Source organism: Triturus cristatus, chromosome 3_2 (genome assembly GCF_964204655.1).
Source record: "Triturus cristatus chromosome 3_2, aTriCri1.1, whole genome shotgun sequence".
NCBI classification, from domain to species: Eukaryota; Metazoa; Chordata; class Amphibia; order Caudata; family Salamandridae; genus Triturus; species Triturus cristatus.
The window spans coordinates 1,114,901,989-1,114,927,850 of NC_140584.1; positions in this window are offsets into that span (position 1 = coordinate 1,114,901,989).

Sequence of the window (25,862 nt, forward strand, 5' to 3'; positions counted from 1 at the left end):
GTCCTGCAGTGTGGAAGAGTAAATGTCTTGCATAATAGCTGTTGGGGAGCCCTCATAAATTAAACCCTTCTTAAGTGTGGTTCATGGTTGTCCCAGGTGCACGTTTGGAGGGCTTTCAGGTTTGAGATCTTATAGGACCCTCGAGGTTGGGACACATTTGGGAAAAATCCCATATCAAAACTTTTGAACAACTTTGAAATGAATTAGAGCTCCCAAAGTTCCCATTTATTGCTATGTACAGGTCCAACAAACACTAGGAAAAAATAAATAAAAACTAAGACAATTGCCTGAATTTCATCCACGTGATGCCTAACTCACAATTGAACCCCTGGGTACTAAAGGAGTTTCAAGACTTTATAGCGCTCTCATAATTAATAAACCTCTGTCTTTGATAAACTACAATGGCGATGGAAGGACAACTTGGGTTAACTGGAGAATGACAAATGGATGGTGGCCTGAATGTCGCCTAGCACTGTAACATTCTCTGCCAGGCTCTGGTCGATCCAGCTCAAGTTTCTCTACAGAGGGGCCGATTCCGATCCGGGTCGGAGAGCACTCCGGCCGAGTAGGATCCGGAGTGTTTTCCGACTGAGCCGGACCCCTACAGTCCGACCGAGCGAGTACGATGCGCACGTATGCTGTCGGACTCGGTTCGGTCGGACTCCCATAGAAGTCAATGGGAGCCAGTTGTAGGACGCGTACATGCACTCCCATTGACTGAATGTGTACGTCTCAAACAAGTGCGGCCCCTACAGTGGGTAGGCGTCGGTGCCATGCCTGTGTTGGAGAGTCCCATGTGTCTCCCCTGTGTGCGAGTCGTATGGCTGCGGGTGTCAGGGGGTCCGACGCGGACCCCCGAAGTCCGACTCTGGGAGTTTTTGCAAGCCGGACACTCCGGCTCGCACAGGCTGTCCGACACGTGCATCGTACTGGCTCGGTCATGAATTGCATCCATTGCATGCCAAGGTTAGCTTACGACCTAGACGTACGGAGCGGTTCGGACCCGGAAACGACTCGGTCGGTGAATTTCATGTTGCTCGCATCGTTCTGGCTCGCTCGTACAGCTGTACGAGTCGGGGGAAAACACGCGTACGGCTCGTAGTTTTTCCAGCCGGATCGCATTCGGTGCCCATCCGACCTGGATCAGAATCGGCCCCAGAGTATACTTTAACCCAGCCAGGGTTTGGAGGATGGTTGGGACCATTACCCTGCTTTCCTCAGATGTGGGCACTTTAGTGCAACACTCATGCATGTAATTTGGGAATACCCAGCAATTGCACTGTACTACGTCTGGGCAGAATTTCGATGACGGTGGACTACTTAAAGTAATTTTGTCAATTTCGAGATAATCTTTCATCCGGTATTACAGATAATTATGTGATTACTCTTGCTTGCATGAGAGTAATTTAAGGGAAAAAATCCTATTGTGAGAACACATTTAGTAAGCACGAGTGTAGCGGCCACTCACACTCACTGTTTGCTACATTTAGCTCTTCTTCTTAGCGCAAATTGCATCCTCAAGTCCATTTTGGATGAGAGGGTGGATATTACTCTAAGAAAATAGTGCTAAATTCCTGTGGAGAATTGGGGAAAATCCTACCCGAAGCGTGAGTTGCTTTTCATGCTGCTAGTTGTATTCTGCTGCATTTAGCACAATTTCTTAGCACAAAATTTATCCTCACACATATTTTTGCTTTAAGAAATAGCACTAAACACAAAATTACTCGTCTTGCCTAATTCAAGCGTAATCTCATGGAATTCTTAGGAAATTCAGAGTGATAACTCTACATGGAATTAAGCGAGTTACGCCCACTCCTACATAGTACTGCAGAGTGGGCCGAGGGTTCCTAAAAGGTGCGTGGCCAACATATTGCTCTTGAAACCAAGACTGCTATAGAGGGTATTATGGAATACTGGGGCAACTCAGTAGCCACCAAAGTGCGAGGGCGGGTTTTGATTGCTAAGTGAGACATTACCAGGAGGCAGAGGGAAACAGCAGCCACCACTAGGGCTGAATGGCTCAGTGGTGGAAATCAGTGCTGGCGGTGGAGGAAACTTCATAAAGCCAGAGGCTGTGCCGAAACTACACGCACATTTGGGCTCCCTGGCATAGCTAATGGGATTTGAAGGGAGGTGAAGAGTGTAATTGAAGCTTCTGTGACTCATTCGGACTGTGGGAGCCGTCCATGGCAATAGAGGGCCTCGCTCTTTTACACTCACTCTCTATGCCCTTGAGTCGTTTAATGCTCATTTAACTGCAGTGTCTGCGAATAGTTGTTTGGTTTTCATTTAGAATAAAAATACAAAGAATTAAAAAAAATATGTTTAAATCGTATGGCTTGAATCCTAAAGTGATTCCTATTTAGACATATGCATAATAAATCAGAAATGTTTCTTGATTGATAGAGTTGCTTCCAAAGGTCCTATTTGAGAGGCGACCTGGTAAACCTGAAAAGTTGTACAACATGTAATGCAGAGATTAAATTAGGAACAACTTTCTATTGCAAGTAATGTATACATACAGTCTTGTTCTCTATGGAGTGCACGTATTTACAAAATGGGTTTTCCTGTGGGAGGTAGAAATGATGATTTTATTACAATTATGGGGCATATCAACAAGGGCTTTATCTCTGCTTTTTTGGCTTTAAAAGCCAAAAAAGGAGAGATAAAACTAGCCCCTATCAACAACAGGGTGCTAACATGCAAATTTGCATGTTAGCACCCTTTTACTCTACGCTTCCCCTTGCATCTCTAATGAGATGCAAAGGGGGCGTTCCAGAGTAAAATAATAGGAGAAATGTCGCTAAGCGACATTTCTCCTATTATTAAGAATGTCGCTAACCCTGTTAGAGACAAAAAAAGCAGCGCTAACCGCGGTTAACGCTGCTTTTTTACGTCTGGTATTTTTCAGACTTAGCCATGATATCCTATGGAAGGAGGATATCATGGCTAAGTTTGCCTGTCCCTATCAACAAGGTAACGTGAGATTATTGCTGGGTTTCCAGAGATAATCTCATGTTAGCCTGTTAGCGTGAGGATTTTTATCGCTATTGAGATAAGCGTTGCTAATAGCACGCTATCTCAGCGATAGAAATTCACGCTAGCAACGATAATTATCCTAGCGCTAAGTGCGCTTAGAGATAATTATCGCCGGTTGTTGTTGATATGCCCCCAAGTTTTTCTGCTTCCATACACATTGCCTTTTATGTTGGAGATTGTCATGAATAGAGTATACTAAATAAATACATTTCTTTCTTAAGAATCCTATATATTTTTGTAACACTAGTGTCCCTTTTGTACCTGCGTTTTAAAAAGTCAAAATAACTACATATTAGTGCTCCAGAATGCCTTGGATAGTTTGACTTTAATTGCATAATATGGTTTAAAATTTGCCATTCCTTGTTGCAAATTTGCATTTCCTTTCTGAATAATTTATTCAACATGCCTGCATATTATGGGCCTCACTTCCATATAATTCCACTGGCAATAAATTAAATACATCGTGCCAGAAGAATGTTTGCTGCATAAGTGGAAATCATTATACAACTAACACAAGAGAACTGTGAATCATAAAATACTTTGGGGTAGCTTTACAAACATTTTGCGCTGGGGTAGCGTCCCAAAAGTGATGCTAGCCAGCACAAAATATATTTTTCTAATGTACTTTTTTTGGCGCTCGAAAGTACCCTAAAAGTAATGCTGAGCAGCACAAAGCACTGCTTTGCGTTACTTAGTGTTAAAAGGGTGTTAAATGGGCATTCCCATGCAACCTCCCATGCCTTTTGACTCAAAACTCTATCTACAAACAATAATAGACAGGGTTTAACACCAACAGTTAAGGTCATTTCAAAGGAGGCATTAAAATGAGAAATGCTTTAATTTCTCCTTTCTTTTCCGACTTTCCATGCGTGCTGCACTGCGCAGCGCACTGCAACAATACAAAGTGGGAGCAGTCTTAAATGTAGTTTAAGCGTAGCATTTTGTACTGGAAGGGTATCCGTCCAGTACAAAACGTATACGAGACTCATGAACACACCCTTGCAATACGGTGCAGAGGTGTGTGTATGGGGCGCTCAGCAGATTAAATCAGCACCTGTGCTCGGGAAGGGGAGGAAAGAGCAATGTAGATATGGTGCTCTCCTGCTCGCTCCCTATTGCGCAACACAGCGCAGCATTTGTGGCTGCTGTGCTGTGTTCCATGACTGTTTTGCTAATCTGGCCCTTCATCTGTTTGGTACCTGAGCTGGTAGGTTCTATCAACCTTTCGGATAGTTTTAGTGATACTTTTCTGTTTTTATACGCATTCAACATTACTACATAACGTGCAACAGTTTGGCTATGTGGTTTCTGTAGATATGTGTGCCAATATTCAAACATGAATATAAATTGTTCAGGTTGGAGAAAAACCCCTCTAAAGTTTACTTCCAACAAAAGCCTCCAAGATAACTCTCTGGTAGCTTGACACAGAGCAGTCAGGCTTAATTTAAGAGGCAAGGCAAGGCAAGGCATAAAGTTAGTGTGCAAAACATTAATTACAGTAACACAGTGAAAACCCCCCAAAAGACTTCACACCAGTTCAGAAAATAGAGAAAATGTATCAGAATAAAACAAGACCACAAAGACAAAAGTCTAATCAGTAGAAGTCGAGGTATGAATTTTTAAAGATTAAATCCAAAAACAGGGCTTAGAAGTCAATAGAGCAAAAGGGTTAGTTGAAGTCACGATAGACTGGTCCAAATCTAAAGCCAAGCCTAGTCCCGTTTGTGGGGAAAAAGTTTGCTGGAAGCAGGGTGCGCATCTTGAGTCCACTCACGCTGATCCTTCAAGTTAGCGTTGCAGGTCCGGAGCAAAGGGGTCCTTTTGTAGTCACATGAAACCTAAAACCTTGATTTTAAGGAGCTGTAGTGCAGGAAACCCACCTCTGAGGCCTAGGACTGGAGGGAGCACCTCAGGCAAGGGTAGGACTCAGAGATAACAGAGTTCAGTACCATCAGCAGATTTGCAAGCAGTATTTTGTAACCCTGAAACTTCAGAGAACAGGATGCAAACCAGCAAGCCCTTGGAGAATCTTGGGTTCAATGATGTAGAGAGAAGGTCCAGTCCCTCTTACTGTCAGGCAAGAAGTAGCAGGCAACAGGCGAACACAGCAGTGCAAGTTGCAAAGTGGCAGTCCTTTATGTAGCACATCACTCATCAGGCTGAAACAGCAGAGCAAGTAGCAAAATGCTGGTCCCTCATAAAAAAACAGAACAACAGCTCTCCTTCCAGGCAGAATGTCCTTGGTTTCAGTAGAGTTCTGATTTGGTAGTGTCAGGGGTCCAGTGCTTATACTCAAATGTGTCTTTGAAGAGGGGGAGACACCAAAGAGGCCTTTGGAGAGCACAAGGTCCCTGGCTTCCTGCCCTGTCGCCAGACACACTACTGTAGGGTATGCAGTTATTTGTGTGGGGGCAGACACTGACCTATTCAAGTATAGGTGTCAGCTCCTCCCTCCCACTGTACTTCAGGATGGCCTATCAGCCTGGTGATGGGCCAACAGGATGCAAATGTCACACCCCAGGTCAGACACAGGAGTCACACAGACCCGCTGACAGTACTTTAGTTGCGTTGACACTTGGGGACAATGCGTTGAGATCCGTAGGTGATGCGTCGCTGTCACAGGTGATGCATTGGTTCCGAAGTCAGGCTACCGCAATGATGCATCAATGTCAAGAGCCTGGTGCTTCAGTTCTGAGGCGTCGATGTCGAACCGCCAGGCTGAAGGCGATGAGTCGATGAGCAGTTACACCGGGCTGGCAATGCATCAGTGTTGGGATGGTGTGTCACAGATTAGGTGAAGCGATGTCCGAGACTCACCCAGCAGCAGTTCGTCAAATGTGCTGCAGCAAAGTCGAGGCTGAGTTATAAGGCGAGGTTGTTGCATTGCGCACTCTGTGAGCGGTAACTACAGCTTCAGTGGATGCAACAGCAATGCATCAGCAAAGTCAGGGCTGTGTTGTAATCCAAAGTGTTGCACACTCAGTGAGCAGGGACCACAGCTTTGGTGCAGGCAGCGGTGATGCATCAGTTTTGCAGGGATGAACCAGCTCCCAAATTACGCTTTGGAGTCGATGTGTTGGTGTCTTGGGTTGCAGCACAAACACTCACGTCCAAAGTCCCAGGACTCACAGCAGAGGAGCCCAGGTGCTGGTAGAAAGATGCAGGTAAAGTCTTTGATATCCCTGAGTTCCAACAAGAGGGAAGCCCAAGAAGCCTATTGAGAACCTTTATAATTGCAGGATGTAGAGAGCAAAGTCGAATCTTTTCACTCAAAGGCAAGAACCAGCAGGCCAACACAGCAAATGAAGCAGCACAATAGCTCTTTTTCCTGGCAGAATGTTTGCAATCCAGTACTTATACCCATTTTAGCCTTTAAAGTAGGGATACTTCGAAGAAAGCTCTATGTAGTGCATAAGAACTTGCCATTCCCGGCCCTGACTCCAGGTACACTACAGTGGGGTATGGAGCTCTTTGTGTGGACACCATACAGCCCTATTCAGGTGCAAGTATCAGCTCTCTTCACCAATCTAGCATAGGAAGAGCCATTAGCCTGGTGAGGGGTCATCAGGATATGTGGGGTACACCTTAGCTCCCGTTGTGTAACTCTCTAGAGGAAATGCACAAAGTCCAGCTGTCACCTTGGCCCAGATGTTTATTCCTGGGACAGGCAGAGCACGGAATGGTTAAAGTAAGAAAATGCCAACTTTCTAAAAGTGTCATTTTCAGGCCTGTAATTTAAAAACTAACTTCACAAAAAGATGTGTTTTGTAATTGTTAGTCTAGAGACACCAAACTACAGTGTTCAATCTGCTCCTAATTGGAAGTTACACTTATAAAGTGTTACAAGGCAGCTTCAATGCCAACCTATAAGAAAGAGATAGGCCTTGCTGTTGTGAAAAATGAATTTTGCGGTTTTTCACTACCAAGACATATAAAACTCAAGGTTCATATCCTACCTTTTAACTACTCTGCACCCTGTCCATAGGGCTACCCAGGGCCGGTTCTAGGATTTATGGGGCCCTGGGCCGAAACAGAATGTGCGAGGCCCCTCTAATTTTCATAGGTGACACATGCAGGGCTCCGAAAGCTGTTTTTTGGAGACTCCTCCTGGACCTCAGCTCCTACTCTCAGCCTCCTACAAGCACCTCTTTTGCAACCCATTTCGGGCTGAAGGTGTGAGAATTCCCTGGGGGCTGAGAGTTAAACCTGTGGGCACTGAAGTGCTGACAATGGACGTCCTACGGTGCCTTTGAATGGGCCTAATTGCAGGACAAACCTGCAAAATGTGTCTCCTTGCAACTGGGACACCATCCCTTAGAGGCGCAGGGAGTGCCCTCCCCTCTCTCTCTCATGGGGCCAGTTGCAAAGAGACGCCTGTCTTTCAATTGAATCAGCAGGAGTACAAGAACACTGGTGGTGTATTAAAGTGGTGCGGGCCCCATGCTGGTGGGCTGAGCGCGAAGCCCTGTGCAGCTGCCCACACGGGCCATGCCTAGCGCCGGCCCTAGGGCTACTTTAATGTGTACCTTACATGTAATAAAAGGGAAGATATGTGCCTGGGAAGTGGGTGAACTTGCCAGGTCCAAATGGCAGTTTAGAACTGCACCCGCAGGCTCTGCAGTGACAGGCCTTAGGCATGTTTGAAGAGCTACTCATGTGGGCGGCATAATTAGTGCTGCAGTCCCACTAGTAGGATATGATTTACAGGCCCTAGACATATATATTGCTCTGTTCTAGGGACTTATCAGTAAATCAAATATGCCAATCATGAAGAAACTAAATGCCATCACCTTTTAGACACAGAGCACATTCACTTTAGCACTGGTCAGCAGTAAAAAAGTGCACAGAGTCCTAAAACCAGCAAAAACGAAGTTCAGTGCACCGTCAAAAACAGGAAGTCAGGCGCAAAAAGACAGGGAAAACTACGTCAAAAGATGCCAGGTCTAACACTGAGGAGTACAGCACTGAGCACTCTGATTAGATGCTGTGCACAAAACAAGTATTAGAAGTGATCAGGGCCAAGAACGAAGATTTAGAAGAAGCTTGATCCGACAGAAACAATATCCGACTTCTAAGATTTATGGAATTTAAGGTGTAATGTTGTGGGGTACTCAGGTCACTACTGGGGTGCTTTCCCCCCACCAAGGATTGCCAGAACACCGTAAGGTATATTGGAATAAACTTTATTCTTCTTGAAAAGGAAGAGCGCCGGGAAACGGACCTCGCGGCAGATCGCGGGTCTTCGCGCATGCGCAGTCGCTCGTCCTCACGCGTGCTCGCGCGCTGCGTCATCACGCAGCGCTCGAGAACTAGAGCGCAACACTACATAAGGCTGTGGGAAAAAGTGAGACCTATAGTGGAGAGTTGCTGCTGGTCCTTCTTTGGTGAGCATCTAACTAGCGTATTCTCTGTTGACCGGGCCTACAGATCGATTGACCAGCATCCACCACTGGGAGCCCCAGTGAGACCATTCTTTGCACAGCTTCTCAATTATAGGGAGTGGGAAATGATCCTGTGTCTGTCAGGGGGAAAAAAAGGACATCCGCTACCAACTCTATAACAACTCCATACACCTCAACTTCACAATGACTGTTCAGAATACTCACAGAGAATTCCTACCACCCAAGAGACTGCTCGTAAAAGCTGGGCTACTCTCATGAATCTATCCAAGCTGCGGATATCTATTCAAGGACAAACAAACTTATACGCTGATTCAAAAATTGGTGTTTAAGTTCTGCCATAAACACACTTCAAAGTAAACCACTGTGGGGGGAGGGGTGGTGGCAGCCGCTCCTGGGTCAGAGACAATGATTAACTCATACAGAGCACTCAATACACATGCTCAAGATGAGGGGCGGCCTCTTCTGGACTCTGCCCCTGACGTCCGACCAACGTGTTTCTGAGGCTTCTCTCTACTGCTGCCCACTTTACACAACATAATGTGGTGCACAGAAACTCTTCATTTTTTGGCAAACTGAGATATGGCTGATAACTTATTATGGGCTCATTGTCCCTAATAAATAATCTTTACTTTGTGAAACATGAAAACTGGCCACATCCTGTAGGTCCGGCTACCCGTTCCTCTTCTATGATGGGAGCATGTCTGCTACTCTGAGCTCACCCAGGGATGGATCCCAAGAGACACACTTCGACACCCCTGAGGGTATGGTAGGTTTGCTTGCAGGGGTGGGTGCAATCTTCAACTGGGTGGGAGTGTTGAAGTGGGTGAGGTGTGGTGTGATGGTGTTGTCTCTGTTATTTCACTTTTACAACTCCTTGTGTCAATACCAACTATTTACTGCTCAGTGCGCATGTAGGACACAATTGTAGACGAGGATGAAAGTGATTGCGGGATATGGAATTTTTTTTTTCTTCTCTCTAAGTTCACATTGATATATCTTGGAAGTTCCATGGCGTAAGAAATCCACGCAAGGTCAGGCAGATATTTGCCTATTTCAGGCTCCATGTGGTGGATATTGTGGGGCTTATTTACAGACCACTTACACCGTTGGTGTGTCACTTTTAACATAGCAAAAAGTGACCTGCAGGTGGCGCATGGGGCTTGTAAATAAGCCCCAGTGTTTCTACAGCAACTTCATGTGACGGAGCACTCCCTGACCAGGCTGAGATCAGGGTGAATAGGAGAGGCCCACATTGCTGCATACTCCACATATGCCAAAGGGGTCACTATAATTATTAGGAAGGGACTGTGGTGGCGCACTCTTGAGGCCCTTACTAACAAATGAAAACAATAGGTCATTCTCCATGAGATACTAGAGGGCAAAAGGACTACCCTGGTGTACAGGTGAATTTCCACCCCCAACGACTGTCCTGACTTTTTCATTCCTCTGAAATAAGGCCGTGGGCATGGGATATCCCATGATCATGTGGGGGAAAACTTCATTGTAGCACTGCGGCCTGAGGTGGACAGATCCCAGTCAGCACACAGACCACACCCATGCACAGCTGCGCAGCTATGCACCGTTATGACACATCATGACCTGGTTGATGTCAGGCAAGAGTGGGATCATGCAACGATTGAAGGCATATGCATCAAGACATCCTCTAACGCATGGTTGTACAATTAATCCAGGCTGATCTTGAGAGATGTCAGTGCCTGCACACATAAGGTTGTGAACTTACCTCAAACACACTCTAACCACTCTCCTGTTGTCCTAATGCTGATCCCTTTGGATGTGGGTCACCATGCCTGGGGAACTACCTTTACAACGCAACTTTTACAACGCTATGCTATTACAACGCATTTTTTACAACGCAAAAACTTTTACAACGCATGCTTTTACAACGCGTGCCATTATATGGTAAGTACTTTTACAACGCATATACCTTTACAACGCATTATTTGAAAATGCCTTTACAACGCATGCATTTACAATGCATGCATTTACAACGCAAGATGTTATATGGTAAGTACTTTTACAACGCATATACTATTACAACGCATTTTTTTTTTCTTGGTTTTTCCTTTAAAATAAATATTTATCTTGTTTAATTATTTTTAATAAAGCAATTGAAATTTGAAAAAAGTGAGTAGTTTATCAAAATATTAATACTTGAGTATTTTGTCTAGTAGAAATGTTTGGTAGGATAGCAGTTAAATTAATACTTGAGTATTTTAATATTTATACTTGGCTATTTTGTCTAGTAGGAATGTTTTTGTTGGATAGTTAAATTACTATTAGAGTTTTTAAATATTAAAACTTGATACTTAATAATTACTAAATTTAATACTTGAGTATTTCTCTAAATTGAATGAGTTTCTTTAACTTTAATTTTAAATATATTACAGTGATTAGTGAGTATTTTTTTAAATAAATAAATCATTTAGAAGTATTCTAAATTTAAAGAGTATTTAATATTTTATTTTAAAAAAATATGAGTAACTAAATTTTAATACTAGAGTATTTTATAAAATATTACAAGAGTGTTTATCTAAAATTTAAGTCATCACATATGAAAATACTAGAGTATTTATAAGTTCCAAAAAAAATGAACTTTATTTTAAAAGAAATGGAAAAGTATTTTTGGTTTAATTATTATAAAAATAAGATAAAATAAATTTTTTATAAATCAAAAAAAAAACTTTAAAGATTAAAAGAGTAATAAATTAATCAATTTAAAAATAATAATAGTTTGAACATTGAAAAAACAATAATTACTTACTTTTTAAAAAAAAATCCCACGCTTTTCCATTGAAGTCTATGAGCGTCTTTGTCCTTTATTTATTTTGGCAGCCTCAGAATATACAACCCGCGGAACAAGAAAAGAAGGTTCAGAAAGTGAAGAAACAGAAAGTTTTGAAGGGAAAAGACAATAGAGTCGAGGTAAGGAACATATTTACTAAATTTACATTTATTTAATTACAATTTTGGAGTTTAAATAACTATTTTAAAAATAATGACAGCAAACAATTATTGTTTTCACATTTTTAATTTATTGAAAAATCATGAAAAAAATAAGCATATTTTTCTTAAATTTTGCAATGTAAGTAACATTTTTATAACAAAATATAAATATTTTATTTACATATATAAACATTTATTTACAGATTATTTAAAGAAAGTAGTCCGCTATAAATTGAGATGCACGCGATGACGTAAGGACGTGAGCGTCGACGTAATACGCCATTTTGCAGAGCATCGGAGGAGGAAGCAGCAGGAAGCTGATCTGCGTCCAGGTAGGAAATATTTTCAGTTGAAATTATAGATTAAACCTTTAAAAGGGATACATATATAGTCAGGAAAGAATAAGGGGAGGTTGCGGGAAAACTAATTGATGTCTTAAATGTTGTTAAACATGTCCACATTAATGTCATTAATGCATGTCTATGTCGGGTCGCTAAAAGTTATTTATTTAGTTAAAAAAAGTATGTAACTCTTTAAAAATTAAAAGTTACTGTTCAGACAGTTGATTTGTTTATTTACGAAGTAAAAAACGTACTGTCGATCTTCATTTCAAAGTACAAAAAATGTGCGTACTTTCAAATCTTGAAAATTCAAGATTGTCATACAAATGAGGATTCAGCTGCAAAGTGCATTTCGGAATATGGTTTGATTTGTATATTCTACATCTGTTTGAGATTTGGTGATTGGTTTTGACGGTAATTAAATTGAAATTTTTCGGAAATTTTATTAATGGAGTTCCGATAAAGAAAAATTGTTCAAATACTATGGGATAGTAAATTTGTAAACATTGGTATTTTTTGGTGGAAATGAAGATTTGTTTTAAAAAAAAAATAACCCGACTTGTTTGTTTGAAAAAATTTTTGGGAAATATCTTGGTATGCCAAATGAATTTTTAAAATTAGTAAAATTTAAAGCAAAGCAGGAAAGTAAGTAAATTCATTGTTTTAAAAAGAAAGAATGTTAGAAAGATTTTCCAGGTAGTCTATAGCCACACACAACGAAAATTGTTGTAGAATTGCCAATAGTCTCTCAGACATTTCCCTTGTTTTGACTGTTACTCGTGGGTTTAGACTACCTGCGAGTGTTTGTGCTATTCTCATTTCTTGGAAACTTTGCTCCTTCTTCAAAGTTTCCAAAAATGAGTAGAAGTTAGGATGTGGTTTACCAATTGTATGATTGAAGGAGTTATGCCATCCCTCAATGGCATTGTTTGTTTTGGCTTCTCCCTCTAAACAACTCGTGTAGCAGTTCCACCACTCCACATGGAATCGTGGCTTCCTCCTGCGACCCGATCTGCTTAGGTGTCCAATCCATGTGTCCTCAAAATAATTTAGAATGGGTGCCAATTTTTCTTCGTTACTCGTATAATAAACAGATTCTATAATTGCAGTGTAGTACTCGTCCACACTATCGGGAGGAACAAAACAAAGTGCAGTTAATTTTTTTAGTTCAAATTGTAGTTTGCTATCCCGAGAATATTCTGCAACTAGGGATGTTTTCTGTAATTTACGCCAAAATGCCTGTGAAAAATGGAAAAAACATCCCTGAATTTGGGTATCCGTGTACGTTTTAGTGATCACATTGATCATGCTCAATTCGAAATCAATAATTATTTTTCGAGGACTTGCAGATGTTTTACTTTTAATCACTGTTAAAAGTTCAGTGTATGTTGCAGAAGTCTTATCTGGTAGCAAACTATACACTAAGGGAATTACACTATTGTTAATTTTAGCATGTATAGTGTAAATTTGAGTGAAAGGATGGGGTGTACTTTTAAACGTCCCATCCATCATCCAAATTTCACTACTTTCTAACTTAGCAAGGTTACGTGGGGTACTAAAAATTAGAATACGTTTCTGAGGGTTTTCGTTGTCATGCAGAAGGAAAGGTTCATCAGAAAAAGAAATAGAAAGATCATGAGGAATTCTAATGTCAGAGAAAGTATGTGGTGTAGACAATTGAATGTTACTTGCCTGCTTTTGTCTCTGAATAATTCTTCTCAAATTGGGTATTATAGGCATGTTACTAGCAACATGACTGGGGACATGCTGTGCAACCTCTCTTAAAATTGATCCTGTAGAATCATTGGAGGTGCTTGCAATAGCTTTCATCTCATTTATTGTCTCTCTGATTTCTACATCCATTGCAGAGGCAGAGTGGTTATGTTCTGTGGTTTTCACAACCAAATTATCAACAGTAACCGCTCTGCCACTGCAATGGGTAGTGTAGTATTGCACGCACCTCCAATGATTTCTAGTTAAACTTATTCTTTCCTTACTATATATGTATCCACCATGGTTTAACAAATTTTTGCCCTTCCTGGATTTAATAAAGTTGGCAGCTCCCAGGCTAGACATTATCTGAAAAAAGGAGAAAAGACAAAAAAATTAGCTTTAAATAATTTTAAATTTTCTTAAAACATAACATTTACACCATCCATTAATTTCCCTACTGCTGCACCTTCCTGGAGTTAGAATAGTAAATTGTTACCCCAACACTATCCAACAATTTCCATACTGCTGCACCTTCCAGGAGTTAGAATAGTAAATTGTTACCCCTACACTATCCAACACATTCCCTACTGCTGCACCTTCCTGGAGTTAGAATAGTAAATTCATACCCCTACACTATCCAACTCTTTCCCTACTGATGCATCTTCCTGGAGTTAGAATAGTAAATTGCACCCCTTCACCATCCAACACTTTCCCTACTGCTGCACCTTCCTGGAGTTAGAATAGTAAATTGTTACCCCTACATTACCCAACACTTTCCCTACTGATGCACCTTCCTGGAGTTAGAATAGTAAATTGTTACCCCTACACTATCCAACACATTCCCTACTGCTGCACCTTCCTGGAGTTAGAATAGTAAATTGATACCCCTACACTATCCAACACTTTCCCTACTGATGCACCTTCCTGGAGTTAGAATAGTAAATTGCACCCCTTCACCATCCAACACTTTCCCAACTGCTGCACCTTCCTGGAGTTAGAATAGTAAATTGCACCCCTTCACCATCCAACACTTTCCCTACTGCTGCACCTTCCTGGAGTTAGAATAGAAAATTGTTACCCCTACATTATCCAACACTTTCCCTACTGATGCACCTTCCTGGAGTTAGAATAGTAAATTGCACCCCTTCACCATCCAACACTTTCCCTACTGCTGCACCTTCCTGGAGTTAGAATAGTAAATTGCACCCCTTCACCATCCAACACTTTCCCTACTGATGCACCTTCCTGGAGTTAGAATAGTAAATTGCACCCCTTCACCATCCAACACTTTCCCTACTGCTGCACCTTCCTGGAGTTAGAATAGAAAATTGTTACCCCTACATTATCCAACACTTTCCCTACTGATGCACCTTCCTGGAGTTAGAATAGTAAATTGTTACCCCTACACTATCCAACACATTCCCTACTGCTGCACCTTCCTGGAGTTAGAATAGTAAATTGCACCCCTTCACCATCCAACACTTTCCCTACTGCTGCACCTTCCTGGAGTTAGAATAGAAAATTGTTACCCCTACATTATCCAACACTTTCCCTACTGATGCACCTTCCTGGAGTTAGAATAGTAAATTGCACCCCTTCACCATCCAACACTTTCCCTACTGCTGCACCTTCCTGGAGTTAGAATAGTAAATTGCACCCCTTCACCATCCAACACTTTCCCTACTGCTGCACCTTCCTGGAGTTAGAATAGAAAATTGTTACCCCTACATTATCCAACACTTTCCCTACTGATGCACCTTCCTGGAGTTAGAATACTAAATTGTTACCCCTACATTATCCAACACTTTCCCTACTGATGCACCTTCCTGGAGTTAGAATAGTAAATTGTTACCCCTACACTATCCAAAACTTTCCCTACTGATGCACCTTCCTGGAGTTAGAATAGTAAATTGTTACCCCTACACTATCCAACACCTTCCCTACTGCTGCACCTTCCTGGAGTTAGAATAGTAAATTGTTACCCCAACACTATCCAACACTTTCCCTACTGCTGCACCTTCCTGGAGTTAGAATAGTAAATTGTTACCCCAACACTATCCAACACTTTCCCTACTTATGCACCTTCCTGGAGTTAGAATAGAAAATTTTTACCCCTACACTATCCAACACATTCCCTACTGATGCACCTTCCTGGAGTTACAATAGTAAATTGTTACCCCTACAGCATGGTACATTTTTAAAACTGCTGCACCTTAGAATGTTGGTTAAAAATACCTTTTTCTTACAAATTTGCTTTTCTTGCTGACTCTTGTTCAGTGGGATTGGTGTGTAGGCTGGAGTAGACACTTAAGAGGTGATTTGTTGTCGAATGGTAAAATAAGTGTCTGGAAAAGTGATAAAAGAAAAAAATGAGAAAACAGAACGATGTTGAGAAATGCGTTTTTAGAAATGTTTCTACAAAAATTGCACATTTGATATAAGTTGCAGCACATAACACTTTCCGTAATGCTACACCATCCTTTAGTCTTGAAAAAAAATTCTGTAATGTGGAAATGTAACCATAATTGTATTGGTTTTTTTGGGAAAACTTTAGCAATGTGATAGTTAGTCTAATATATTGAAGGTTAAGAAACCATGCTGTAAATAAATACCTTGTTTTGTAGAACTTGCTTTTATGGATGAGGTGGCTGAAGATGATTTGCTTTGTTGGCTCAAGATTTTAGTTGCGATTCAAAATTGTTATCTTTTGAAAAAAAAAGAGGATAAAAAAAAAATTAACGGTGGTTTGAAATGTTAAATCTGAGTATCTTTAAAATAATACTGACATACAATATAACTATTACTACATGAGACTGTCCTAATCAATGTACATTACTGAAGTTGAAATAGAGATATGTTCCCCTACACTACACAACAATATCCCTAATGTTGCACCTTCCTAGAGTAGAAATAGTATATTGTTTCTCTAAACTATCCATTACTTTTCTAATTAGGTACGTTAGAGGAAGAATAATTGCAAAAGGAAGGATTAATAATGTATAGTAATAAAAATACGGAAAAGGTAACATACCTTTTCCAGTTGTTTTTTGTTTTCGTGCCTTTAAGCTAATGCTTGCAGGTCGTTAAAGTTTTTTTGGGGAACAGATGTTCACTGGAGAAAAAAAAAAAAAAAATTATTGTTCCTTTGCCAACGTTGGTTAGAAAAAAAATACAATATATAATCCATTTGAGATATGAGAAAGGAGTATGAGTAACAATTGGTGAAAGTAAACATACTACACCTTTGAAGCATTTTTCGAAAAAAACATAAAAGGTAATTTCGATACTATTACTAAAATACTAAAATGCTGAACATTCATGGACTTAGAATAAAAATAGTTGCCCTAGTAATATGAAACGCTTTTTCAGATGTGGTACCTAACTGAAGTCTTATTAGTAATTGTTACTCCAGCATCATGGAAATTTTTCGCTTATTATGTGGTGAGATTGAGTTTTAAAAAAAAAACACCTCTGCCATACATGATTGTAGGTAATTTTTACAAATAAATTTTACAAGTAAAATCATTACACATAAATAACATTTACCTTATCAATTGTGTTTGTCAGTCGTTAAAGTGGTGGGGATGCCCAAATAGGTTCAGCTATTGTGGAATCTCAAAATCATCCGAGTTTATGCTTTTGGAAAATAAAATACTTGTTTTAAGTTTGTGTTTAATTTTAGTGATAATACATTGGAAACAGTACATTTGTAAAGTAATTATTATTAATTTTAATTTAATTTTTTTTTGGGTTATGAAAATATATTTTCCTCAAAACCAACGTTTAAAAATAAAATAATGACTTACTAGTAGTTGTTCTGTTGTTATGCTTTCACGAGTGAATTCCGTGCTCTCTCTGAGGAGGTCGCAGTGCAGGTGACAGAGGTTCAGCTTATCACGTCTGCTCTCTCTGCTAGTTGATAATCAACTGAGTGCAAAATGGTGTCTTCCATGTATTTATAAGTTTTACTCTGTGTCACTATTAATTTTTTAAAAAACTGCGTTCGTTGTGTTTTTTTTAATGCTTTGTTTTACTGTGGAAAATGATAATTTAAAAATGCTTTTTAACAAATATTGTTTTCATTCATTTGCTCCGTTTTGGCATCCATTTTGGAACATGTCTTTTGGTATTGTTTACATAGAAACTGTGGTAGGACAAGTTTTACAAGTGAGACGGGTAAAATGGCGCCTATGTGTATGTGTGTTATGTTTTAGTTGGTTTACTTACTTTGCGATCTAATCATGTTAAAAATGTGTATCTACTGTTATTTATTTTTTCGTTATTTTTTAAAAAATTAGAAATGTGTGAAAACGGAATTTTATGGGGAATTTTGAGTATTAATTTTAATACTCAAGTATTAATTTTAATACTCGAGTATTAATTTGGTAATGCATTTCAGTTGATTTACGTACAGTTTTTCTCCACGTTTTAATACACTTCCCCACCCTAAAACCCCTAATTTCCCTGCATCCCGTGCCAGATTTTATTGTACTTTTAATTTAAAAAAAAAAAAATTGCGTTGTAATGGTATGCGTTGTAATATATTTCGTTGTAACAGCACTTTTCAGTATTTTAATAGGTTTTGCGTTGTAAGAGAATTCGTTGTAAAGTAATGCGTTGTAGTAGTACTAGCGTTGTAAAAAATGCGTTGTAAAGGTATGCGTTGTAGTAGCATGCGTTGTAACGTCATACATCCCCATGCCTACACCCGGAGGTCCCAAGAGGTCAGAGATCCACTATTCCACTACAATATCAAGTCAGATACTAGAGAATTCTTATATATTAACGCTCCTTCCATTATATCCCTTGGTGTGCTCTGGGAGGCCTTCAAGGCCTACATCCACAGTGCATGTATCGTCTAGGCAGCTAGAAGTTCTGCAAAATTTGAGGGCCTGTATGTCCCATCTGGAGAGGAAATTGCGGGATCTGGAAATTTGGACCTGCAACATCAACGATCCACCGATATTAGCAGAGACACACTGCAAATTATCTTAATTCCAAGATGAGGCTGAGCGGGAAACCTACTACCTGCATAAGGAGTCATAAATAGTCATAGAAGGTGATTGAGCTGGAATAACCCTTGCAACCTTACTTAGAAGAAGCTAATGTAGCTCCTATATAATGGAACGGCTTGATGATGAGGGGCAACCATGCTATTCTACTGAGGATATTATGCACAAAATGAGGACATACCACACTGCATTATACAGCTCCCACCATGATGCTCCCTTAGATGCATTGACAGCCTACCTTGACCCCATTTAGCTGCTGCAGCTAGAGGATGCTTCTTGGCACTACCTGGATGATCTGTTTGATTTTTTGGGGGGATTGTTTTAAAGAGTTTTATATAGCGCCAGCCCGACCTGAAGGTATTGGAGCACTTTACAGCATGAACCACTCGTAGGATACATTAAGCATTTTAGTATATACAATGACTCATGACGCATCGCATAATATCATTGTAGAGTGCAGAATGTCACTTGTAAGGTTAGTTATCACAGTAGAATGTACAGAGAACATATGACGCCTTGCGTAAGGTCGTCGTAAAAAGCACAGTGATTCGTGATAGGATTCGACCGGGGAGGGGGGGGAGTAAGCTAGTCATGCGGAGAAAGAGGTAGAGGTCATTGGTGACAAAGTTTCTGAGTGCTACTTTGGCTTGTCTTCGGCGGCTATTTTGTAGCTATCCATTTGGGAGAGATCGGTTGAGGAGGAGGTCTTTGAGCTGCCTTTTGAATTTTAGGTAGGAGGGGTTAGTCCTGATATGAAATGGTAAGGAGTTCCATATTTTTGGCGCACTTCCTGCGAAGTATCGAGAAGCAGTATTTTGTTTGCAAGTTTTCAGGGGGATGAGGAGAAGATTGTTTGTACTCCTTAGGCTTCTGGTCTGACCGGCCTTCTGGAGTTTTGCAGCCAGGTAGGCGGATTTCCCTGTGTGCAGTGCTTTGTGCGTGAGGCAGGCAGTTCTGAAGTTGGCACGCATTTCGACTGAGAGCCATTTTAGCTCTCTGAGTGCAGGCAAGATGTGATCATATTTTTTTACTCTGGTGACTATTCTGGCTGCTACATTCAGAGTTGATCTGAGGGGAGCAAGATGTGATTTTGCTGCTCCTGTGAGGGTTGCAATCCCGTAGTCCAGTCTGGACAGTATAAGGGATTGAGTATAGAGGTGGGCGGAATTTGCAAAAGTGACTTTCGCAAATTATTGTGAAAATGTTAAAAATCTCCGCAAACACGCGGAAATATCGCGAAGATGCGGACGTTTTTTTCCCGCCCGTTCGCGGTATTTTCTGCGTGGTCGCGGCTCGCCAACTTACCCATGCGGTTGCTCGCGGGCGCGGCCATCTTGTTTTCACTCTTCTCGCGGTGCATGATCACGAGAAGAAAGACGTGATCGCGCGACCAATGACATTACTGCGGGCGCGAACTGTCGCGAGACAGCGCAAATGGCTACCAACAATCCAACATCTCGTGGAGAACGGGACCGGATCGGGAAAACTTGTCGGCAAACGCGGGGATTCAGGTAAGGCGATCGCGCGCGCGTGAGAATGTATTATTTTGCAGTGCGAGCAAGAAACAAATTATCGCTAAGCTGCGGAATGCGGAAATTTTGACATTTTCGCGCTCCCTGCGGAACACGAAAATGTCAAATTATCGCAACTTCCGCGATCTTGTTTGAGGTCGCTCAAAGGGATTAAGGGTTTTATTTTGTTGAGTAGTTTAAGGTTGAGGAAGGCACTCTTTGCTGTGTTCTTGATGTGTTTGCTCTTGTCTAGTTTGGGGCCCAGAGTGATTCCCAGCAATTTTGCAGAATAGGCTAGGGTGGGGTTGTAGTTGACAGCATCAATGGTTTTTATCCATTCAGTGATTTGGGGTTCTCCTCTTTGTTGGACATGAGGAGGATTTCCATCTTACCTTGACTTAGTTTTAAGTGGTTGCATGATAGCCAGTGCTGGACTTCTCGTAGAGTGACGTTCAGTCTCTAAATATCTTCGATGGAGGAGGTTTCCAGATAGATTTGGGTATCAGCTGTATAGAGGTGGAAGGAAATGTTGTTTTTTTATAGTATGGTGGTAAGAGTTTCCTTACAGATGTTGAAGAGTTGTGGCACTTTCTTGAAGTGCTTTGATGAGTAGTTTGTGGTCAACCGTGTCGAAGGCTGCTGATAGATCCAGGAGTATGAGTAGGAAGCATTGGCCTGTATCAAGAGATTTGTGCATAAAGTCTATTACATGTAGGATCGCTGTCTCTGAACTGCAACCTTTTCTGAACCCGATTGATGAGGGTCAAGAAGGTTGGTGCTGTCTAGGTGTTTAGTGAGTTGGAGGAGAACACATCTTTCAAGGATTTTCGCTAGGTTAGAGACGGGTCTAAAGTTATTCAGATCATTTGTTTTAGAGACAGGTTTTTTCAGTAGAGGTGTGACTTGGCCGATTTTGAGACAGTCAGGCATGACTCCAGTACTCAAGGAGCTGTTTATAATCTTGGTATAGTGCGGGGCTAGGGAGAGTTTGAGCTTTTTGGCAAGTTGGGTAGGTACAGGATCCACAACATGTGCTGAGGGTTTGGAGTTGCAGATCATTTTTATGACCTCTGCTTCGGAGATGAGGTTGAAAGATTTCCATAAGTTAGAAGGGTGCTTGGGTGAGATATCTTCTGACTCAGTGGGCGTTTTACTGTTGTGGGGACTGCTTTGTACGTCCAAGGAGAGTTCTATCTTGGAGATTTTGTCATTGAAGAAATTGGCAAAGTTGTCACACATGTCTTTGGAGGCCACAACGTGTGTCGAAGGGGCTTGGAGGTTTGTTGCCTGATGAGACTGAATAGTTCTTTAGGTATCTTCTTTGCATTGTCAAGGGCATTGCAAAAGAAGGACTTTTTAAAAAAATGTTATGTGTTTTTTGTATCTCCCCCTTAATGCTTTGAGCCTAGCTCATAGGATTGTGGCCGGGTTGTTTTGCCACAGTCTTTCTGCCACTGTTAGTTCTGTTCTTTCTGAGTTTAAATCTGCATTGAACCATGATCTAGAAGGTATGTTTGATGAACAGGAACTTATTTGGGAAATTGGGAGCATGTCAAGCAGCAAGGCTCCAGGAATGGACAGCTTCACCGTTTAGTTTTATAAAGTATATAAAATAAGATAATAGCTATGGCATACAATAAGGGGGCTAGAGGGATACCCTGTTGGGTGCCACTGCTCATAGGAGTACAGGAGAAACAACGTCAGTTACTAGTAGGTACACTGTGGGAAATGACTAGCTCCATAGTTCCTAGGTAAATGTACTAATCTCAAGCTCCTCAAATACACTAAACAATTGCAAGAATTGAAGGGGTTTTACATTTTTTGTCTTATATACCTTCTGCATTATGCTGAACTGGTTAAGCCTTTGTACTAACTGATTGCTCTTACATCCATATGGGAATATGAGGCAGGAGAATACACTCACACTCTGAGAGAATCCCAGACTTATGGTTGTTTCTGCTTATGTATAGGCATTTGGCGACGTACAAAAAAGGTCAGATCACACTCATAGCATACAAATCACATTTCTACTCAGTAGCCGAAGAGCATGATGCTACAGTTGAAAAGATGCTTGTGGGACTTGTTATACCATAAGCAAACGGGGGCCAACAGTACAGGGAAAAAAAGATCATTGCAGCATTACCCATACCTAAAAAGAGGGTTTGAATTTATGCACCCTTCTTGAGTGGAATATAAGTTTTACTTATCAAGAGTAAATACAAATATACTAAACACTAATCTATACAATAAAGAGCCATATCAAAAAATTCCCTAAAAAACATAAACACTAATTTTCTGTATATATAGAAATATCTTTATATTATTTTATACAATAAAGTTATCTGCATTCCATAAAATCATAAATATGTATTAAAAAAATATTTCACACATTTCCCCATTGTTAATACATCTTTTGGATTACAATATTAAAACAGAACATGTCATCTCACCTTTCTTAGAACAAGATCAAATTTAGTTTGCTATTCACTGACCTAACAAGAAACATGTTTACCAATAAGGATCAGCTTTGTTTTAGTGCAGATCATTCATCTCAAAAGCAACCATTCATGTCTTACTCCATACTTGCAACTTAGCATGTATAAAGGGAGCAGTGATACCTCCCTTTTTGTTGCTACATTTACATCAAGCAGAATGGGAGCAGGGATGACTCAGTATTAATGCTACAACTTAAACCAGGGCGCATAAACCTTTATTTCAAGATTATATGCTCCAAAGTCATTTTGCCCAACTAATAGACCCCTATAGTTCATATAACTATCTTTTCCACCTTACGGGGCACTATGTCTTCGTCCGTGTGCCGTAGAGGCTGTATCAATCCCTTAGGTCAAATTTCTAGGTAGTTATGATCCTTCCTAGGACAGTAGAATATTAGAACACAAACTCCTAGGTCATTTTACTAGTTAAACTTGAAATTCCTTATTTATTGTCTAAAAGAAAGGTTTATCCAACAATGTAACTTTCTGTTGTGTTGTAGCAATATGAAATTCCCTTATTCACACAAGGTCTGTCACTAATTCCTGGTCCTAGTTTTGTAACCAAAATAATTCCCTGTGTTAGGGCTAAACCCAGTCTCAAATCCTGAAACATTCAACATAGTTCTATTAAGAATGGAACTTACTGCTGCAATACATAGGTGTGCTAATACATTTGTTCTGCTAAACCCCCATCACGTCAGGTCTCATTTCTGTAAACAAAGATAAGCACACTTAACGTGGAGACACTCTATACTACAGGGGTTGACTCTCATTACAGTCGGTAATACTCCTGTGCTATTTGTATGCTCCCCGGGTTTCAATAGAACTAAAGATGAAATTCAAGAAAGGATCGAATGGAAGTGCAAGAATTCTGTGCTATTCAGAGTTCAATGCTATTTAATACCTCTATTCAAGACCACCCCCCTTGGAACTTCTTCCTCCCTTACCGGCGCTTCAATTAGTTAATCTCTGCTTTAATAAGTTCTATCTGCCTATGTCACCTGCAATAGGAAACATAGGGTATTCACCCCTGAACAGTCATGCTAGCCAAGCGATCTATCCTTACATTTCCAAAGATGTTTACTGAAGTTTGACTATGTGGTTTAAGTGACCAACTCTTTAAGTTATATCCTCCGAGCAGTCATATAAGCTGGATTTTCTACCCTTGAATACATGCAGATGTTTAATCCTATGCTAACTTCACTGTTTGAGTACCCAACATGTTTACTAACCACTGGCGTGTACACAGATATGTTCTGCGCTTATGAAACAAAATCATTAAGCATTTGGGAAAAGCCTTTCCCTCCATCGTGCGAACTCTTAGAACCTCCTAACGCCCTTACCTTGTATGCTTACTCTCCATCTTCTCGATCGGAACAAAATCATCACCATCTAGGTCTCTCCTCCCATCTATATGTGTAGCTTCCTACACATGCACCTTGCTAAGATCTCTATTTTGGGGGCATTGTTATTCACAGGCAGTTATTTACTAACCTCTACTTTGGGCAGCGTTGGTACTTCTAAGTCGATACACACACTTGTGCTTATTTGGGTAAAGATGGCTCTGCAATGCACCTGAGTGGAATTGCCCGTCTCCCTCATCAATTCAGGTGGCTACAAGGAATGTGCGTCCCTACCTATTTCATCTTTATTCAGTGCCATATTATAGTCAGGTGTTCCTGCTCTATTGTTCCTGCTAATATACCAGATCCTACTTAGATGGCTTCTAACCAGACCTATGGCCTGTGCTCTAATTAAAAGTACATGGCAATTAGGTATAATTACAACTGGTACTGCCAGACCTCCTGTAAGTCCTCAGTACTTAATAGGGCAAGGGGGATTCAAATGAACTATAAGTGTATAATAGGACAGGGAGGTTTAAAGGCTCACTAGATTTCCTGCACTAGAGTGTGCACTGCTGAGTTGCTGGCTGTCATATAAAAGTAAGCTCTGTCTTGCAGGCTGTTTTTAAATTGTAATTATACGCAAATTCTACTTTGGAATTAAAGGTACAAAGTAGTAATCTACCTTATTCGTACATCTTAGTCTACTCAAAAGTCTCCCCTACATGCCCCAGGGTTAGGGTCCCTTGTGACTATTACAGGGATATTATATACAATGTTTTATAAGCCCTGGTGAGGTAAAGACTGCCAAATGTATTTTCCCGATGTAGATAACTTGCTCTATAGGATAACATTGGAGTATTTTATTTAGGTATAAATATTGACAGGAGCAAGTTAAAAATGAAGTTACTAAACTTCCTTTTCTGTAGCTTTTTTTTCTTAGCTTCATCTTTTCTTTTCTAAGCCAACATCCAGCCTTTCAGCTGCCCTCTCCAGGTTGGCAGTCCTCTGTCTGGCTGAGCTAAGCTGCCTTAATACGGTGTGAGTTAGCCTGCCAGAGAGACAATGAATTTCCTGTGGGAGGAGAACTACAGCTATAAGCGCTACAGGCAGGGATAGGGCTGGAATGGCCAAACTGGTCTTAAAGGGAGAATTACACTTTGGGACAGCGGAGGCTCCCCTCCATATCCTGCAACTCCATCCGCACAGGAGCCCTGTAATTATATTTGGGAAGGGTTTGGAAGGTAAGTGTTAGGGAATCTTAGCCATGCCTGTGGGTTGGCTTAAATTGATCAAACCTCCAAGGAGAGACATTCCCCATGTTGGATTTTGGTAGAATGCTGCTTTCCGGAGCAAGAATATGCCTCACTTTCGAGGGTGTGTTAACACCTGAGTAACACCCTGTATCCCATTGGTCAGGGGTGCACCCCCTGCTTGATGACCACGAACACTGCTTAAATATGGAAGAGTTGCATAGCAACTCAAATCTGCTGTCTAAAACTATAAGGAGAAGAAGGACTGCCCTTCTGGAAACCTGTTCTGCACCCCAAAGGTCTGCACTCTGAAGGACTGCGTCTGCTGCACAATTTGGGACTACAGCCCTAAGGAGTTTGCCTTCCTTCAAGAAGAATTAAGGAGTGGACTTCCTGCAAGCTATAGGTTAACTGAGCTCACCTGCATCATTTCCACCAAGAAATCCCCATCCTGTAGTGTGTCCATTAGACTTTTAAGGGTTTCGCCAGGTACATTGTGGAAATTGCAGTCCCAACATCCCAAAGACCATCTCAGAGATTTGAGACCCTTCAATTGGTATTGTGGACACTTTTAACCCTCAAGGAGACCTTCTGGAAGAAGATCCAGAAGTTTGGAGCAATTTTTGTGAAAAGCTCTATAGGCTTACCAGGTGCCATTATGGAAGTTGTAGTCTCAGAATCCAAGAGGTAAACCAGTGCATTTGAACCCTCGGCTTGTTCTGTGGACCACTATCCTGCATCAAGAAACAGTTCTGGAATTAAGTGCAAAGAACTCTTAACTTTGTCCCG